The sequence below is a fragment of the Acromyrmex echinatior genome, chromosome 5 (assembly GCF_024713525.1).
Source record: "Acromyrmex echinatior isolate Ae372 chromosome 5, ASM2471352v2, whole genome shotgun sequence".
Classification (NCBI taxonomy): domain Eukaryota; kingdom Metazoa; phylum Arthropoda; class Insecta; order Hymenoptera; family Formicidae; genus Acromyrmex; species Acromyrmex echinatior.
The window spans coordinates 8,043,760-8,062,573 of NC_141856.1; the positions used below are offsets into that span (position 1 = coordinate 8,043,760).

The 18,814-nt window shown below is 30.2% G+C and overlaps 1 protein-coding gene across 4 annotated transcripts in view; it reads right to left on the reverse strand.

Moving 5' to 3' along the window:
• klu (zinc finger protein klumpfuss) overlaps window positions 1-18,814 on the reverse strand; it is a 333,538-nt gene that overhangs the window by 216,370 nt on the left and 98,354 nt on the right. For 2 of the 4 annotated variants that reach the window (XR_015545085.1, XR_015545084.1), the window contains exons 1-2: window positions 8,289-9,768; window positions 7,943-7,982 (exon numbers count right to left, since the gene is read on the reverse strand). The exons of 1 other annotated variant lie outside the window; for it this stretch is intronic. The gene's annotated coding sequence lies outside the window, so the exon portion shown is untranslated. Of the gene's footprint in view, window positions 1-7,942; window positions 7,983-8,288; window positions 9,769-18,814 lie in introns of those variants that run through there. One more of the 4 variants, XR_015545087.1, reaches the window with a different exon arrangement.

Sequence of the window (18,814 nt, forward strand, 5' to 3'; positions counted from 1 at the left end):
TCATCCACGCTAGTAGGCGAGGCGATATACCGTGGTACGCGTACCCGGTGGGCAAGTGGCCTTACAAGGACGTGCTGCACGACACGGCGGCTGCGAGAGTATCGCGTCGTATAGTCCTGAATGTGCTGCACGGCGATAACCACTCACATAGAGCAACGATTTACATGCGCGCGTACGCATATGCGTGCACTGATGCTGGCACGCACATATGTATGCGCGTACTGGTAGGTCGGACTTACATATCACGGAGCGACTCGAGAGCTATCCGCAACGGCACGTGCTTAAAGCGTCGGTAAAATTAGCTAGTTTTCTCTTTAAAGTGCCGAAGATAACGACACCTATGAAGAAGCAAAAATAATTATCTATCATAAAGATTTTTAATTAAATATTTTACATTGATAGATTTGACACTAGCGAATCTCCTTTTATAGTATATTTTATGAAGAGATATGAAACACCTATGTATAATCAAGTTTCATATCAATCTTGTGTTATTAGAGTTATGGAATTTAATATTGAATCTGGAAGATAGATAACAGGATATTATTAATACGTATTTCAGAACCTTTTTCCACGCGAGTACGCGATTAACATTTTTTGCTAAGATACATAAGCAAAAGATAGAAACAAAATAGATTTTTATTGTATAATTATATTAAAAGAAATATTTAAAAGGAAAAGTAGAAACAAATTTCTGAATAAAACAATACATTTGAAGTTCGCGGAATGGTTAGCAATTGCATACTTTTCGTGAAACAATAATCCTTCATTGCAGTATAAACATGACAATAAAGCCGAAGGAAGTTTGGCGAAGTATTGATGACGTCTGATTAATAAATCAAACGAATGTTCGTCTGAGAATAAATAGGGCACAGCGCGCAATCACCGGTCGAATAATAAAGTCTTTTCTCTTTAAATGTACTTTAATTGGTACTTAAATCGTACTCTGCTCGAGATGCGCTCCAAACTATACGAATCGTACACCGTAAAATCGTTGAGCGGGCGGACGTGTTTCGTGCGGTAGGTAACTTCAGCCACGGTATATGCAAGACCCGTACTTAAAATTTTATTTTGGTGAGAGTGCGAAGCAGAAAAGGAAGGAGGAGAACAAGAGTAATCCGCGTATAGTGAGAGTACTCGAGGAAGAGTCATATGAAGGCAGAAATTACAGCACGCATAGAAGTACGCGGAAGAGGAAGCGATTTATAATTAAAACGAATTCCGCACCGCAACTACGCCGCGATTACGATGAATCGAATATTTAACAATTCCGAGAATACTTTCCGTCGTAATAAGTGCGAATTTCCGCTCATCATCCTATATATATTTGGAGAAATGGGCGTGTTCATAATATCGGATATTATTAAAAAAATGGGAGGTAAAATAAATTTTATGATTAAATTTAATTATTTATAGCTAGATAATATTCCCGTTTTAAGATAATAATTATCTTTTTTATTCATGTTTTATTTGATCAAGGAACGTCTTCTTATGATAAAAATATTTTATTAATCTGGAGAATATGTATGCGTCGTTTTTGACTGTAGGCACAAGAATATGCAAATGAATAAACTATTTATTTATTCGCGTGCTTTTGTGTCAATTAAAACCACGTTTAATCATATAGTTTCAGAAGAAAATTTGATAATATAATAAGAACACTGAGAAAAAAATGTAGGTATTTAATTTTAATAAATAATTGTTTGAATAGTACTATTATAACATTTATTTATACAAAATAAATAAATAAATATAAAACAGTCAAACCAAATTAATGGTTCTTGTACCAAATAAACATACTTTTATGTTTAGTAAATAACCAAGTGGCACTATTCAAACAAATATTTTTTAGTACAGTTTTCTCTCGGTATATCTTAATCTAAATGTTTTAATACGATAAATACTCTAGTAAGACCACAATCAGAAAGGAATGCAGGAATGACCGCAAAAAGTACGAATGTGCTGTCAGTAACAGACAGCAGGAAGAGGAAACACGCGCAGCGCGAAAATTTTTCCGGAAAAGTCGAACGATGACTCGTTCCTTCTTCGTTCGCTCAACTCGCTTCTGTACGTTGCCACTCGCGCGGTCCGCAGCACGTGTAAAAGAGACTGCGGGAGCAGTTTTTGCCGTAATCTTCGCGGCTCGTTTCCGCCGTCACAACCACAGAATTCGCCCGAGAGGAGCGATTTTGCGCCGAGACGCCACACTGCGGCGCGGTACGCCTCACCGGCGACGCTGATCGTCGCGCGGTAAGCAGTTTCGCAATTTTCGTGATAATCTGCGTTGCAGAACAGGTCGAACGTCGTCAGCGAATGCGTCATGTATGCGCGGTACCTGCTACCTGGGCCTGATAAATTCATCAGCGATGTTTACGAGATCTAGTTAGAGAGACGACGGTTGGTCTCTCTCGATCGCCAAATGTATTATTTTCTACCTGCGTCTCATGATCATATCCCTCGTAAATATCGTCGACGTTCGCTTTTCCGAGCCGATAAAGCTCGCATCAGCGTCTATATCAGAATCATCGTGAAACGATAAAACTTAACGGTATCGTATGCGCACGTCCTGAATTGGTGAGAATTGGTGTTTATTATCGCTTAATTAGCGCGTACGATTTATATGGGCTGATCGGGATCTTGGATCTATGACGGAATTTTGCCAGCTATGTATCGAGATGCAAAACATGATTGTAGAACACCAAATAAATGTCACCATTTGTCTACTTAACCTTTTACGTTTATCTATACTTTTATCTCGCAATAAAATTTCAAGAATTTTAATGCCAAAAGTGGCTATAAAGTTCGGATAAAAAAATAATATTCGAAAAAAATTAATAGGTATCTATTATTACATCTTATAAAAGAGTAATACAAAGTTCTCATCGTAACTTGATTCATCTAAATATTTAATTACTTATTTTTGTCAAAAATTGGCAATTCTACTTTAAAATCAATTCAGGTTATTTTTTTATAACTTCAAAGATTCAAAGTTTTGAAAGAATTTGAATTTTCGAAGTTCAATGTTTTCGAAGTTTCGAAGCACCTTAAACTTTGAAGATTCAGAGTTAACTTCTAAAATTCAAATTCTCTAGAAGGTTTGAATCTTCGAAATAAATAGCCCTAAAATTAATGCATGATTAAATAATATTCAGTACGGATATATTTTTTTAAACTCGCAACACAAATAAACGTAAATAAAGACTCGTAGCGTAAGTAAAAATTTACTTGGTGGGCATATAAGAATCACATAGCCATCATATTCCATACACGAAAGAGATCAAGGAAAAGCGTACTTCAAAGCGGCACGGCGATAGTAAGTACGAGTGCCGGAAACGCATTTAATCGACTTGATTGGTAAATACCGACGCGTACTATCAATAGCATTGTTCAAAGCTTCGTGGTTCCTTCACATGGTGAAAGTTGCAGAAGTTTCGCGAGCGGCTCGTGATAGAAGAGACGAGACGCAGGTACGTGGCAATGGAGAAGACTGTGCCCTCGCCTATCGAGTTGCAGTGGCAATAACCATAAAACCTATTGATCGCGACGTATTTACATTCCATCGTTGATACCCAAGAGAAATGCCTCAACGTAGGAGCGAAGGAAAGAATTGAGAGGGAAGATGGAAAGGCACAACTTCGATCATATACCGGAAGTCAAGTTTTTCTTCGACCGAAACATTCCGAAGAGAGAGAAACATCCGGAGAAACGCGAGCGCGTAAAATGGAAAAATAATTGTCGGAAGTTGAGTATTAGTAATGCGCAACCGCCTACTGCAAGAATGTAGATCGAAAATTTCTATCGTGATTGCATTCATCGTTAAGTTATATGATCATGCGATACGAGAGAAATTGTCCAAGGTATTATAATTAAACGACTTTGTTGATTTACGATGGCATGAATCGTCATTTATTGATTTTTAATAAATATGATAAATATCTCTCGTTAGAAGCGATCCTATAAAATTTAAAAGACCAATATTTTAGGTATCAAAGATAAATGTTTTATCTGTGACTTCGTCTCATAGACACCAAGTCTCAACTATTTCTCTCCTATGGAATTTTACCAATATTATCGCAGATTTATGTCATCAGACACGCGTTCTATATGAAAACGTAGTATGCAGTTTCACAATAAGATAATATTACAGCATCATTTTATGTGTCACAATTAAATCTGTATGCGCGCATGGATCATTTATATCACTAAACCGGAACCTTTATGAAATATTACACGTTAATTAACGGTAAAATATGATGTAATAACTTTAGATGCACCGTATCGCACGCTACATTGAGCAAGTAGCGCGCGTACCGACACCACCGCGCCCAGTTCTGCCGAGTCCGCCGCGGATGGGATCGCTCAAAATCGTATTTAACCGTAATGGTCAATGGCTGGCCGTGATTAGAGGGCATTACCGAGTAGCGTCGAGAAAGAGAGAGCGTGGGGCCACCCACCAACCTCAATCAACCTCTCGAGAGCGAGAGCACCGGCTATCTCTTTGTCCTTTTTCACTCAGAAAGGGAGAGAGAGAGAGAGAAAGGGAGAAAGAGAGAACGAGACGTCTCTCCTGGTACTCGCCTCTTCCATGGCGATTGCTACGACTCTATAACCGCCCTGGCCGCTACAGCCATCGCCGCTTATCCTCCGAACGGCGAACGGAACGAAAGCGAGCTGAACCCACTTCAACAACAGTGCGTACAGATACTACACGGTTCGTACTTTGATGCACCTCGGCTCTCTTCTTCCCACCGCGAAAGTGAAACCCGGATTTATTCCATCCTTTATTTTCCGAAAGTAATAATTATACTCTGAGAATTCGAAAGTAATGGTTTCAAACTTTTAAAGCCATCTTTTATCAGTTTTTATTCATCGCTAAAGATTTTATAGACTTATTGAAAGGATTTGCAAATGTGAATAAAAATATGTCAAATATAAAAGTCAGAGAGTTGATTTAATAAGTAAGACGATATTATATTCTATCTATATCGATTCGCCCTCATTTGAGACGAATACTTTAATAGTATTTTCAAATTTAGTATTTATGGACTGAATAAAGGATAAAAATATGATCTTTTTAAAGCTCGATTATCTGGATGTATTAGACGCATAGTCTCTGCAAAGAAAATTAAATTTCGAAATATGTTTAATATTTATACTTCAAATAAATGATATATACATATATGAAAGTTGTGTGAATAAGATTATATTTTTGTTTAATAATACATTTTTGTAGTATTTATTTTATTTGTTATTTTTATTGGTAAAATTAAAATTTAAAAATTGATTAAAAAATTTACATTTTTCTTTTATAAGTACTTTAAACAATCAAAATAATTATGCAAAGCTTCACTGCGATATAATAATTTATGCAAGATTCACTGATTAGTTACAAAGATATAGAACAAATAAATATTTTGTTTATTTACTGGACAAGTAGTTCATCGCAATGTAACTCTACATAAATAATCTTGCATATATAATGTACTTATATTAAAAAATTGAGATTTTTATCATTTATTTTATAATACATTTCCATATTTTTATTAGAGCACAGATTAAAAAAATATTACTATTCATTAAAATAACTTAGATGATTCAGATAATAAACCGTCATCAAATTTTTCATATTATTTTTAAACGTGATTTAGAATAATCTAATTTTTTCATAACTTTGTTATCATTTTGAAAATATTATAAAACGTCCTTAAGATTCAAGAAAATAAATCTATGCTAGAATTCAATATTTGAGAAACAGATAAACTGATTATATCGTTTTAAAGAATCGCATTATGTTCTTATTCACAAGTTGCGAATCCGCTTGAAAAGATATTTGCATCGCGATAAAAGTCACTAAAGCTCATGAATATCGACGCTTTTCGAAGGTAAAAGGCTACTCTCTTTCGACAGTCCTTAACTCGTTGCTCGAAACGACTCTGAAATGGCTGATTCGATTGCTTTGGTAAGACCATATCTACCGATATAGCTCTAACCTCGCGATTTCGATCTCGAAGCTTCCCGATGAAACAGCGAACTTTATCGGCAATATTTTAAATCCCACGGACACGTATATACGCATTCGTCGACTTTTACACCTGCGCAACTTACACTCATACCTTACGCCTTCGTGTAGTCGAGCATATTTACTGCTTAATATAAAATCGTATCGGTAAACACAAACGTTTATGCGAGTGGTCATACTTTAGTGAAAAGGATAACGAAAGTAGGATAACGAAGTAAGAATCAGAGAATCACGAATTAATAGATATTGGCGCAGATCATCATTATGTGAAAGAGCATAATATAAAAAAATAGTGTCCCAAACGGTTATATCGCAACTTTAAAATCTGAGATACAATCAAAAAGTACAGATAATACATGAATGAGAAATAATAGATTTCAATATATCAGAAACCATGCTTATCAGAATATCTGGTTTCTGATCTGACTCTTTAAAATCTTTGGAGTGAGATCTAATTTTAAAAAGTGAAATCTCACTCTTAAAAATTGACAATTGAGCTATTCTTTTTTAATACTGTCAATTGTCACTCTTTATAATTAGATTGAATTGTCACTCTTTATAATTAGATTCAATTGTCACTCTTTATAATTAGATTCAATTGTCACTCTTTATAATTAGATTCCATTCCGAAATTTTAGAGAGTATAGATTCATTAAGAAAAATGTCTAGTTAAATTAATTAGAATTCTAGCTGAAAATGGACGAATCAGAACTTTCTGGTTAAACCTATTAAATTCTAGTTGAGATAACTATAATTCTGATTAATCTAATCAAAATCTTTTGATTCGTTCATTTTCAATGAGATATTAATTTGTTATTTTTTGTTCCTGTTTTTCATTTGTGCAAACTTAAATCTGTTGTAAATATTGGAAGCTAAATTATCATTTCTGTGTAAGATCTAGAGAAGGAAAGTCTTGTCATGAATAAGAAATAGATACACCGCTGTGACAATTTGTACTGCATGTAACTATCTCTTTATTGCGATACTCTTATATTTGCCGATCGAAAACGATATGAGATAAATGAAATCAGTAAAACGAATCGGAATCTATAACAATAAAACAGATTCATATCTATCTGTAACAATCGCGGTAGCATGTTTCTAGTTTACTAGCTCCTTGGACAATTTTAGCACCTTGCAGCTGCGAGGTAGCTGTAAGATTTTATTTACACGAGTAATCGCAGAGCAAGTAAATTGCGAGTCGCATCGTGCGAGTACGGCGCCGATATCGAGCGGTGTAAAGATTATAACAAATGGCGTAGCGTGCCGCAACAGTAATTAATTAAACGCAATAGCATTGAAAAAAAAATATACAATGTATACTAGAGATAAGAGCTGATATATAGTTGGTGAGAAATCGAAAGAAATGCCAGTGGTAATAAATTTTGAGTGACTCCTTGCACGGCAAACAAATATCATATTTCTTTCTGGCATATACGGGTTACGTTTGAAACATTCTTTAGTTCGGTATTTTGAAGTTTAAAGCCATCAAGATTAAACTGTTCAATTATCTATCGAATATCTTTTCGGTATTTAAGGAATAACAAGGATAGAGATCGTTGAATTAGAACTTTGTAATTTCTTTGTAAAATTTAAGGATGTAGCTTCCATATCTTTTTTTAAATTAAAAATGCATATTTGTATACATTATTATATTTAATTAAAATAAAATTATAAAAGAAATTAAATTGAATATGTAAGATCTAATATTGTATTTATTTTTGTGCATTCTCTCTCTCTCTCTCTCTCTCTCTCTTTCTCTTGCATACGAGAAAATAAACGATTATACTGCGTATATACTTATATCAAATACCTTCAACTAATCTTTATCCTTTCAAGGCAATAGGTCTATGAAATGTTATCTCTATCTCTGTAACATTCTTTCAGATTCATTGCCTCAGATTAAAAGCTAATTTGACTCACGTTATGATGAATAGCAGCGCAGTTGCATCGCTAATATAATCTGCAATATTAAAAAAATATATAAATCCGAAACGTTCATACATACACAATAATATATCAAATAAATATATATTATACATATTGAATTTTGTTTGTTAAATAAGTATCAACGAAATGATTACTTTCCCAAAAAATTTCTTTCTAAATACAAACTTTTACAACATTGTTATATACAACTGTTTTTTATAACATTTAATAAACTTTTATAACACTTTATTAAATAAAAATCTTTACCAAAAAATAATATAAATAAAGATTAAACGATTCTAAATATCATAGAATAATATAAATAATAAATTATACTCACCCATACGGTTGTTTCGTCGTCGTCTGATGTCTCTCAGGCTTCCTTTTCCTAAGATTCCTTCAAGTTCTCTCAGATTTCTTCAAATTGTTTCCTCTCATTGTCGGACACACATAACACATAACACAACAATCTCTTGACAACGCTTGGTTGATTACAATCGCGCCCGAAGTAATCATCAGAATATGACGATCCCGCGACACTTTGCATGGCAATCCCGACATAACGAGCGTTTACGACGAAAAGAAAGTAATACCACAAAGAACTGAAACAGAAACTTCCACTCGCGACGTTCCGTAACGAGAAACTAATATGGCGAAAGGACGCCACGGAAATCGCGGGAGGGCCAACTTTACGCAAAAAAATAATTACCTACGTCGCAGTGTGATATGCATGTTGCGCCATTTAGATGACACTAATCGTGCACTTTTCGTACTTTTTTGATGTAGATATGATGAGATGTAGATATTTGTGTTTTACGGCGATTGCTTCGTTGTATAAAGACAAATACCCATGAATCACATTATTGATCGATTGTTTATTGATTGATATCAAAGTAGATTTTGAGCAAAAATCTCCACGAAATATGTTTCAATAATTTACGAATATGTGCCACGCAATCATGTATTAATTAAACCACTCTCGACATTAATCTCTAAAAATTTTTTATTCGCAATGAAGGAATAATACGAAAAAGATGTTTAATTCGAAGCTGCGATCGATTCACTCGTTATCCGCAAGCAAACATAACGATAACGGAGACGAAACTCAGATGGCGGACGACTTCTCAGAAATTGCGAATAGCCAACTTTACGCGTCAAAAGTGATTTCTGTCGCGACAACGCTACGCTTGTTGCACTTAAATCACATTTTTTGCACTTTGCATAACAATGTAGATAGCTCGTGCTGTTTTATGACGATTGCTATCTCTCGCGATTGTAACATAAAGATCCATGATACAATGTCATTCAATCAAAACACAATGTCGAGTACGATCGTCGCTTTATCAATTATTGGGCGACACAGATTTTAATATATCGCATGAATTTCTGCAGAGTACGTTCAAATTTCCAATTTATAAATTGCCAATTTAAAAATGTTTTATACATATTTTCAAAAAGATAACAAAATTATGAAAAAATTACATATTATTTTAATCACGTTTAAAAATAATATGACAAATTTGGTGACCGTCTGGTCACCTTTGGTCTGTCAAATTTGGTTACTATCTGAATCATATAAATTATTTTTATAAATAGTAGTATTTTTTTAATCTCTAATAAAAATATATGGAAATGTATTGTGTTATAAAATAAATGACACAAAATCTCAATTTTTTGATATAAGTGATGAATATATTCAAGATTATTCACGTAGATGCATAAACTAATTATCCAGTAAATAAACAAAATATTTATTTGTTTTATATCTTTGTAACTAATTAATGAATCGCAATGAAAAATTATTTTGAATGTTTAAAGTACTTATAAAAGAAAAATGTAAATCTCTTAATCATTTTTTAAATTTTAATTTTTAACAATAAAAATAATAAGAAATAAAATAAATAAACTACAAAAATTATTAAACAAAAATATAATCTTATTCATACAAATCTTTTTCATATGTATAGTTTATTTGAAGTGTAAATATTAAACATATTTCCAAATTTAATTTTCTTTGTAGGGATTACGTCTAATATATCTTTAAGGTTAGAACATAAACTTTTGCAAAACGCATAAAGATCGCAACACAGATTTTTGCATAATTTATAATGCATAGTGCATATCAGCCAATCAGAATCTTTCTTTTCCTTCTATTTCACGGAAAAAAGGAGTTGATTGATTTTCTTATGTACTATGCGTTATGTAAAAGTCTGTGCTGCGGCACTTAATTACATAATGCATTAAGAAAATCAATCAATCACATTTTTTATTTCGTGGAAAGGAAGGAAATGGAATACTTTGATTGGTTCATTTTTTAATGCATTATGTGTTATGCGTTATGCGTTATGCAAAACTGATTTATAATTCCATTCTTATATGATTACCGAATTCATGTCACATGATCGTCATATATCTAATCGATGGAATACGATGATCGCACGATAGATTCCAATGACACTTATTGTTAGCACGCGACACGCAATACGCACTTTGCTGTATCGCGAAAGATAGCCGTGATCGAACAGCACCAACATCTGCACAATTCATTGTTCTTTCATTATTTACTACTCCCTAAGATTAAAACTACTTCCCTAGACATTAATATGCTCCTTTAGATGTATATTTCCAGAAATGGAGCAATTCTATAGGTAATAAATCGAGCGAGATGTAATAAATCTTAATTCTTTTTCTAACGCGAGAGATTATTTTATTATGTATTATGAGATTATAAGTTTGCTAGACCTTGCTAATTTTTAAAATAAATTCGGAAACACACTACATAACGCTTTTGAGTTCGGAATCGCTAATTCTATAACAAATAAGCCCATGAAAATTCTTATTCTTTATACCTCATGATTTATTCTATTTAGTTATTAAAGTTCGGTTAATTAAAATATGACGAACATTAAAATTCGAAATATTGAAAAATTGTTGACTTTATTCGTATCAATCAATACTCATTCGCTATCATATCACAAGGAATAATACGACAATAGACGGAACGTCTCGCGCCGCTGCCTACCTGCTCGAATCTCGGCGTGCGAAATGCGAATAGCTCAAGATAACTACGTATGATAAACAATTGCGGCCAATACGACCGAGCGTCCGACAATATTATGTTTTTCAAACCATCTTCAAATGAACAACTCATCTCAGTTATGAAATGTATAACGAAATAATGGTGCCTTCCATTTAGTGACACAAGTCGACACAAAAGTCGTTTTATTTGTCTTTACATTCCTCGAGTAACAAAAACAAAATGATACTTGTCGACTAAATGGAAGGCATCCAATATTGTGAATGTACATTTCTTTCGCAATATTATTTTGTTTTGTCATATATCAAGCATCAGTATAGTTGCGTTTAAAATTCACGTGATTATACTTTCACTTCTTAGTCAAATGCAAAATCGTTTCTAATAATTTCCTAGGCGATATCTAACGTGTCTGGGAAATAAAATAAAGGATGTGCGACAATAGATTTTCGGCGAAATTATTTAAATGTGTAAAAAATATATTCGCTTTGCTTGAAATCTTTAAAAATGTTGACATTATTAAGGGGATCCTAAAGTCATCTGTTTTATCGATAATTTTTATGAGCTTCGTATAATAAGATTTACACATACAATTTACATTGATACATCACTACTACTAGCAATATCGCACGCACACATAAGTACAAACTTTCCAACTAATCTTTCATCTTAAATATCTAAATTTAGTTTTTTAAAAACTCATTATTGTTTGTCATATAATTTCTAGTTCAAACAAATGAAGATTGTTGTATACGTATAAAATCAATTCAACATTTAATTGACGATCATTTCTTGCTGTGTAAAAAAACGAGTTACTAATAAATTTAGTCGGTTTTTGTGGGTAAGTATGTTTTAAATTTATTTTTTAATTTTATATCTCTCTTTTTTTTTTTAATTATTTTATTATATTTCGCTAAAATCATATTGCATTATGATTAGCGAAATACAATAAATTAATTAACAATTACAATGCATAGCTTTTTAATATTATTTTTTTTTCTAATCCTTTAATAATATAATAATTCTTTACAATACAATGTATAATAAAAAATATTGTTCGAAATATTATAAGAATTATATTATAGGAGCACAATTAACAAAATTTAGTAATGAGGTATTATACGAAAATGTCGAAAATACATACGATAACACAAATTTTCTAAACCAATGTTTAATGAAATATTGAAAATGTGGAATAAAAAATACTGAAAACAATTAGATATACTTACGATTAATTATTAACTGCGATTATAGTATAAAACTTTTAATATCGTGATAAACAGCATTAATTTACGACAAGAACTTTCATCGCATTTAAGATAATTATCCCGATCAGTTGAAAGTCATCACGTTGTGATAAGGCAGTATCCGATACAAAGAAGAAAAAATTTCATAGAAAAGCGAACTTGATGTATTTGATTCGACGTCAAATTAAATAAGATCCATTACGCAAACAAAAGTTAGACGAATTCGTCAAACACAGGCGGTTTATTAAGAAGGATGTGAATTCCAAATCTTCAGACCACTATGATGAAATAATATTGGTAGCGTATCTAAATTCTTAATTACATTTTTCATTACATTTTAATATAATATCAAAATTTCGAGGAAATATATGTTCACCACACATTACTACAATCATCTGTATAAAACTAAAAAGATAAAATGATTTCCTTATGGAATGGTGATTACGAAGGAATATAAAAAAATTAAAAAGGACAATTTTTTTTTTAAATTTAATTTTTTTTAATGCAATTTAATGCATTTTCGGGGTTTCACTCAAAATGCATTACGGGTTTCTGCGTGCTGCATTAATATTAAAAGGAAATTTTATTTTTTAAATATTTTTTTAATGCAATTTTAATGCAATTTCAGGGGATTCACTCTAAATGCATTACTGGTTCAATGCAGTGTGCATAATATTAAAAGGACATTTTATTTATTAATATTAATTTTTTTTAATGCAATTTAATGCAATTTTCAGGGTATTCACTCTAAATGCATTACTGGTTCAATGCAGTGCTGCATAAATATTAAAAGGGACAATTTTATTTTTATATTAATTTTTTTAATGCAATTTTAATGCAATTTTCAGGGGATTCACTCTAAATGCATTACTGGTTCAGTGCAGTGCTGCATTAATATTAAAAGGACAATTATATTTATTTAAATATTAATTTTTTTTAATGCAATTTATGCAATTTTCAGGGATTCACTCTAAATGCATTTCTGGTTCAATGCAGTGCTGCATTAATATTAAAAGGACATTTTATTTATTAATATAATTTTTTTTAATGCAATTTTAATACAATTTTCAGGGGATTCACTCTAAATGCATTACTGGTTCAATGCAGTGCTGCATTAATATTAAAGGACAATTTTATTTATTTAATATAATTTTTTTTAATGCAATTTAATGCAATTTTCAGGGGATTCACTCTAAATGCATTACTGGTTCAAGCAGTGCTGCATTAATATTAAAAGGACAATTTTATTATTTAAATATTAATTTTTTTAATGCATTTTAATGCAATTTTCAGGGGATTCACTCTAAATGCATTACGGTTCAATGCAGTGCTGCATTAATATTAAAGGACAATTTTATTTTAATTAATTTTTTAAATCATTTAATGCAATTTTCAGGGATCCTCAAAAAGCATCTGTTAATGAAAGTGTCAGAATATTAAAGGACAATTTTATTTTTTTTAAAATTAATTTTTTTAATGAATTTTTAAATTTGCATTTTCAGGGATTCACTCTAAATAATGGAAATCGTTGCATTAATTAAAAAAATTTTTTTTTTTTAAATTAATTTTTTTTTTTTTTAATTTTTAGGGACATTAAATTTATTTTAATTTAAAAAAAAAGGAAATTTTTTTTTTTTTTTTTTTTAATAAATTTTAAAAAGAATTTTTAATTATTAAATTTATTTTAAATACAGATAGCATTTATCTTGTCGTAGTAAATCAAATTTATTGTTGCTTTATTGATGCTTTAAATTACACGAAATCGACGAACCATATGATAATAAAAATTGTTTATTAATTTAACGAATTTGATAGATGTTTAATTAAAAAAATTTTTTTTAATTTGGATTTTATTGTAAATATGAAAAAGTCATTAATAATTTTAAGTGACTTTTAATTAAAAATTTGATGTTTAAAATAATCGTCAATTTTTCGTCTATTTAATTTATTAAATAAGTCAGTAAAGATTCGTCGAGTTTTGACTGAGGTAATATAGGTTAAATAATAATTTCTTGTTTGTTTTTTACATTTATATTTTTGACATTAAAGAATTAAAAATATTATTGATTAATTTATTATGTACGAAAGCCTCATCGCTGTCCCTCGCGTCAAGTGGATGCTATGTTGATGCAGTGAATGCGTGATTTGTACCGATAGAAAGTCGAAATTATTTTTACAATATCATATGAAAACTTATTCCTCGTCGCTTTCTGTAAAGTCCATTCGCAAAGTCTAGTTTGGTATCTTGTTAGAAATTCTTGTATAGGATCGAAATTAATCTCGAGTTTTCTCGTCTTGTACTGGAAGTAATAATTTTATCAACAAATCAAGTTACGAAATTAATTTAGTAGTATACTTTAATATACAATTTTCGTCGCTTTTTTTGTTTTATTAAATGTTCTCCCACTAGTAATAATAATGTTAGTAATAGTACTATATCTTAATAACAATGAATTTAATATTATATAATTAATGTATGGATATACATATAATGATTATTTTTTTAAATCCAAATTGTTAAGTAAATAAATTTAAGCTTCATGCAAATAATTTGCTTATTTTTCGATGATTGCTCTAACAAAAAAATATGATTACGAATGTATATATTTAATTTTTTAACTGTTATTTTAAAATCATTTTTAGGTATTGGAGACATCCCGCCATTCCAGAATATTGTTAATTATTAATTTATATGTATATTATATACTTTTCTATGATAAAATACATGCAGCTATATTACGAAATTATATTTAACAAATTTTGATTTTTGTCGATTTAGATAATTTTTTTATCAAAATACCTTATGTTCTTTTATCAATGATATCGTGATTACATGAATTTAATTAAAAATATGTGGATACAAAAAATTCGAGATAAGTCGAATGGATACCTTTATATTAGCGAGGTATTAATAATTAAAATTTTGAGAAAATGCAGAAAAAAAAAGATTGTTAAATTTTATATATATAATAATAACAAATTTTTCAGAAAGCATACTTAGTTCTTTAAAATCTCGTTATTATCAAGTTCGATTTATCTCGAACAGTTGGTACCCGAGATACTTTTGTATTCATACAAATAAAAAATTACAATAATGCATGTATTTTATTACTATTAAATATATTCCTTCGTAATCACCATTCCATAAGGAAATCATTTTATCTTTTTATTTTTAATAAGAGATGATTTGTAGTAATGTGTGGTAGAACATATAATTTCCTCGCAAATTTTGATATTATATTAAAAATGTAATGAAAATGTAATTAAGATGTAGATAAGCTACCAATATTATTTCTATCATAAGTGGTCTGAAAGATTTGGAATTCACATCCTTCTGTAATAAGACCGCTGGTGTTTGACGGATTGCTTAACTTTTTTTTGCGAATGGATCTTATGAATTTGACGTCGAATCAGAATACATCAAGTTCGCTTTTCTATGAAGATTTTTCTTCTTTGTATCGGATACTGACCTTATCACAACGTGGAGGGACCTTGATCAAATTATCGGGATAATTATCTTAAATGCGATGAAAGTCTTGTCGTAAATTAATGACTTTTTATCACGATATTAATAAGTTTTATAATATAATCGCAAGTTAATAATTAATAGTAAGTATGATCTAATTGTTGTTAGTATTTTTATTCCACATTTATCAATATTTCATTAAACATTGGTTTAGAAAATTTGTGTTATCGAATTTGTATTTTCGACATCTCTGACATATTATGCCAGAATATTGGCCAGAAAAAAGACGAAGATTTGAACGAAGTGGATTGGTGTGTAACATCAATCTAATTTTTTGAAAGATATATTATATAAAGATAAATTCTGAATATTCGGGAGGGCAATTTGCTCGGAAATTGCGAGTTCTTATATTGTTGATTTAAAATACAATATCTAACAAATAACAGGGCCACAACAATAAATAATAATAATTAAAATAGACTTTTAATTTTTTAAATACAAAAAATTAATAAATAACAGAGCTAATGAGTGCCAGTGCAGATAATGAAGCGCAAGTTTTGTAGGTTTTTTAATCTACAAATTCTAGTTGCACTTGATTATCCGTACTGGCTCTCATTAGCTCTGTTATTTATTAATTTTTTGTATTTAAAAAATTAAAAGTCTATTTTAATTATTATTATTTATTGTTCATTTATTTAATACGATCGCAATTAGATAATCTGAATTTATTAGTACACGATAGGACATGGTTAGGCATTAGCTGCTGCATTTAGCAAAGAAAGCAGTTTTGCAATTATTGTAAAATTTGATTTAATATCATTATCTCATTTAAATTCATAAGAAACCTAAAGCAAGAATCAATTGTGTTGAAGAATTGTACAATATTTGCAAAGCTGTTTTCTCTGCTAAACACAGCCATTAATGTATTACATTCACGTAACAACACATATATATATATATATATATATATATATATATATATATATGTATATATATATATTAGAGAGCCTATAATGAGAATGGCGCCATACGAGAGATGACGTCATAGTTTAGCGAAATTCTGCGAAAAAGAAAGAGATATATGGTCTCAGTCTATCCAACAGACTGTCAGTTTTAGGTTTAAGTGCAACAGCATTGAACGACATAGATACGTAAAATTACATTGATAAAAATAAAATTATCGAAATTATTTTAGAAATATGTTTGGATGTACCATACCGTTTTTTAACAATTCATTAAAAAAAGATATATTATGAAAATAATTCCGAAAGACACAGAACGTCGAATGAATTGGTTAAAGAGTATAAATGGCAAATATAAAAATTAGACACCGTCAAAAAATTCATATGTATGTGAGGTAAAGTAATTTATTTTTTATAAATAATGTATTTAAAATATTAAAATAATAATGTAACATAAAATATATACAGATTAATTATAATATCTGAAGACATGATAGTGGCACTAAGTATATGTATAGTCATCACATTGGTTTCGAATTTAATTCTTTCTCTTTTTGTCGTAATCTTTTAAATTATATATCATTGCATTGTGAGTCTAAATCAAATAATATGATAATTACGATATTTAATATATACTATTTTATGAAATGGTATATACATATATAATATTTTTCTGAATTTTTGATTTCTTTTATATTATTACAGATGCATTTTGCTCCTAAAATGTAGGAACAGAGAATGAATAATAAACTAGCGCATTTAATAGCGCAATAAATAACATTTTGTGTAAAGTAATGTGCAATATTACAAAATGTACAATATTGCAATAGTACAAAATAAATGAAATTTTATAATAAATAATATATGTAAAAGTTTTATTATTTTATATACAATATTTATTTATTATCATTTTTTAATTTGTCACAATTTTTGAGCATGAATTCAAAATTTAGAAAATAATGCATTTAAAAAACTGGAGGAAATGGCTAAAACATAGCGGACCAATCACAAGTGATACCCGTATGGCGTCACTCTGATTGTAGGCTCTTTATGATATGATAGCGAATTCTTAATGAGTATCGATTTGCGTGATTTAATGTCTGTGATTAACAAATCGTAAGCACATCAAGGCGACAGCTCTTCACCGAAACATGTATTTCGCTTTTATTTCCGATTCGCTCGTTCGAAGTAAAAGTCTTAAATGATAAGAACTGTCATAAGCTGATATAAGCTGTTGTGCTATCGTGATATTTATTCGTAATGAGTTTGTACGTATAATCTGTTTCTTTAATGATAATTCGAGTGAGAGACAGAAAGAGATAGAGAGATCCGGCTAATAAATCTCACATTGCTCTTTTAAATTTTCGTTGATTTAATTTAAGTGTAATTTGCGAGTTATTAAGAAAGTCGTGTGACGTATTGAGTGCCTATAAATAATGTATTTCGCGGGATTTATAATATTTATACATACATAAGCAATATCAAATTCCGAATATTTTTTTAGATAACCAATCGTATTTTTATCAGCTAGTAACTTAATTAACGTCGTATTGCGCGTTGTATTAAACTAAATGTTACAGACGTCATCTTTCGTCGTCGTTACGAAATGTCGCAAACGGATATAATATCGCAACGTATTTAATTAAGCAGATTTATTATATTATCTTCGTATCAATATCTGACAATCTCAAATATGAATTCAATGTGAAAACATGTTTAAGTAGTGACTCGTAAAAAAATATAAGCAGTAAAGTGCTTACGTTATTTCCTTACATTCTCTACTATGATTGGTTGATTTATTTACGAGTTAAAGGCTATGATACAAACAAACGTAAGGCAGTAAGACAAAGTAATAGGTGAATTAATTAATTACAAGAGAAATAAGGTAATAAAATGTAGTAGCAAATTCAAAATGTTGATTTATTTATTGTTTGAATCTTACTGCTTCAATTTTTGTGTCTCGTCGCTTGCATGATCGAAATCTATTGTACGAACAAACGCGGACAACGCAATGCGACTGTCATATTTTTACATATCTTACTCCGCGAATCTTTATTTTCAATTTTAATGTATATTTATTCGCTTGTTATGAGATGAGATAGTAATTACCGCAAAACGTGAACATATATTAATATTTAATATATAGAAAGTGTAAGA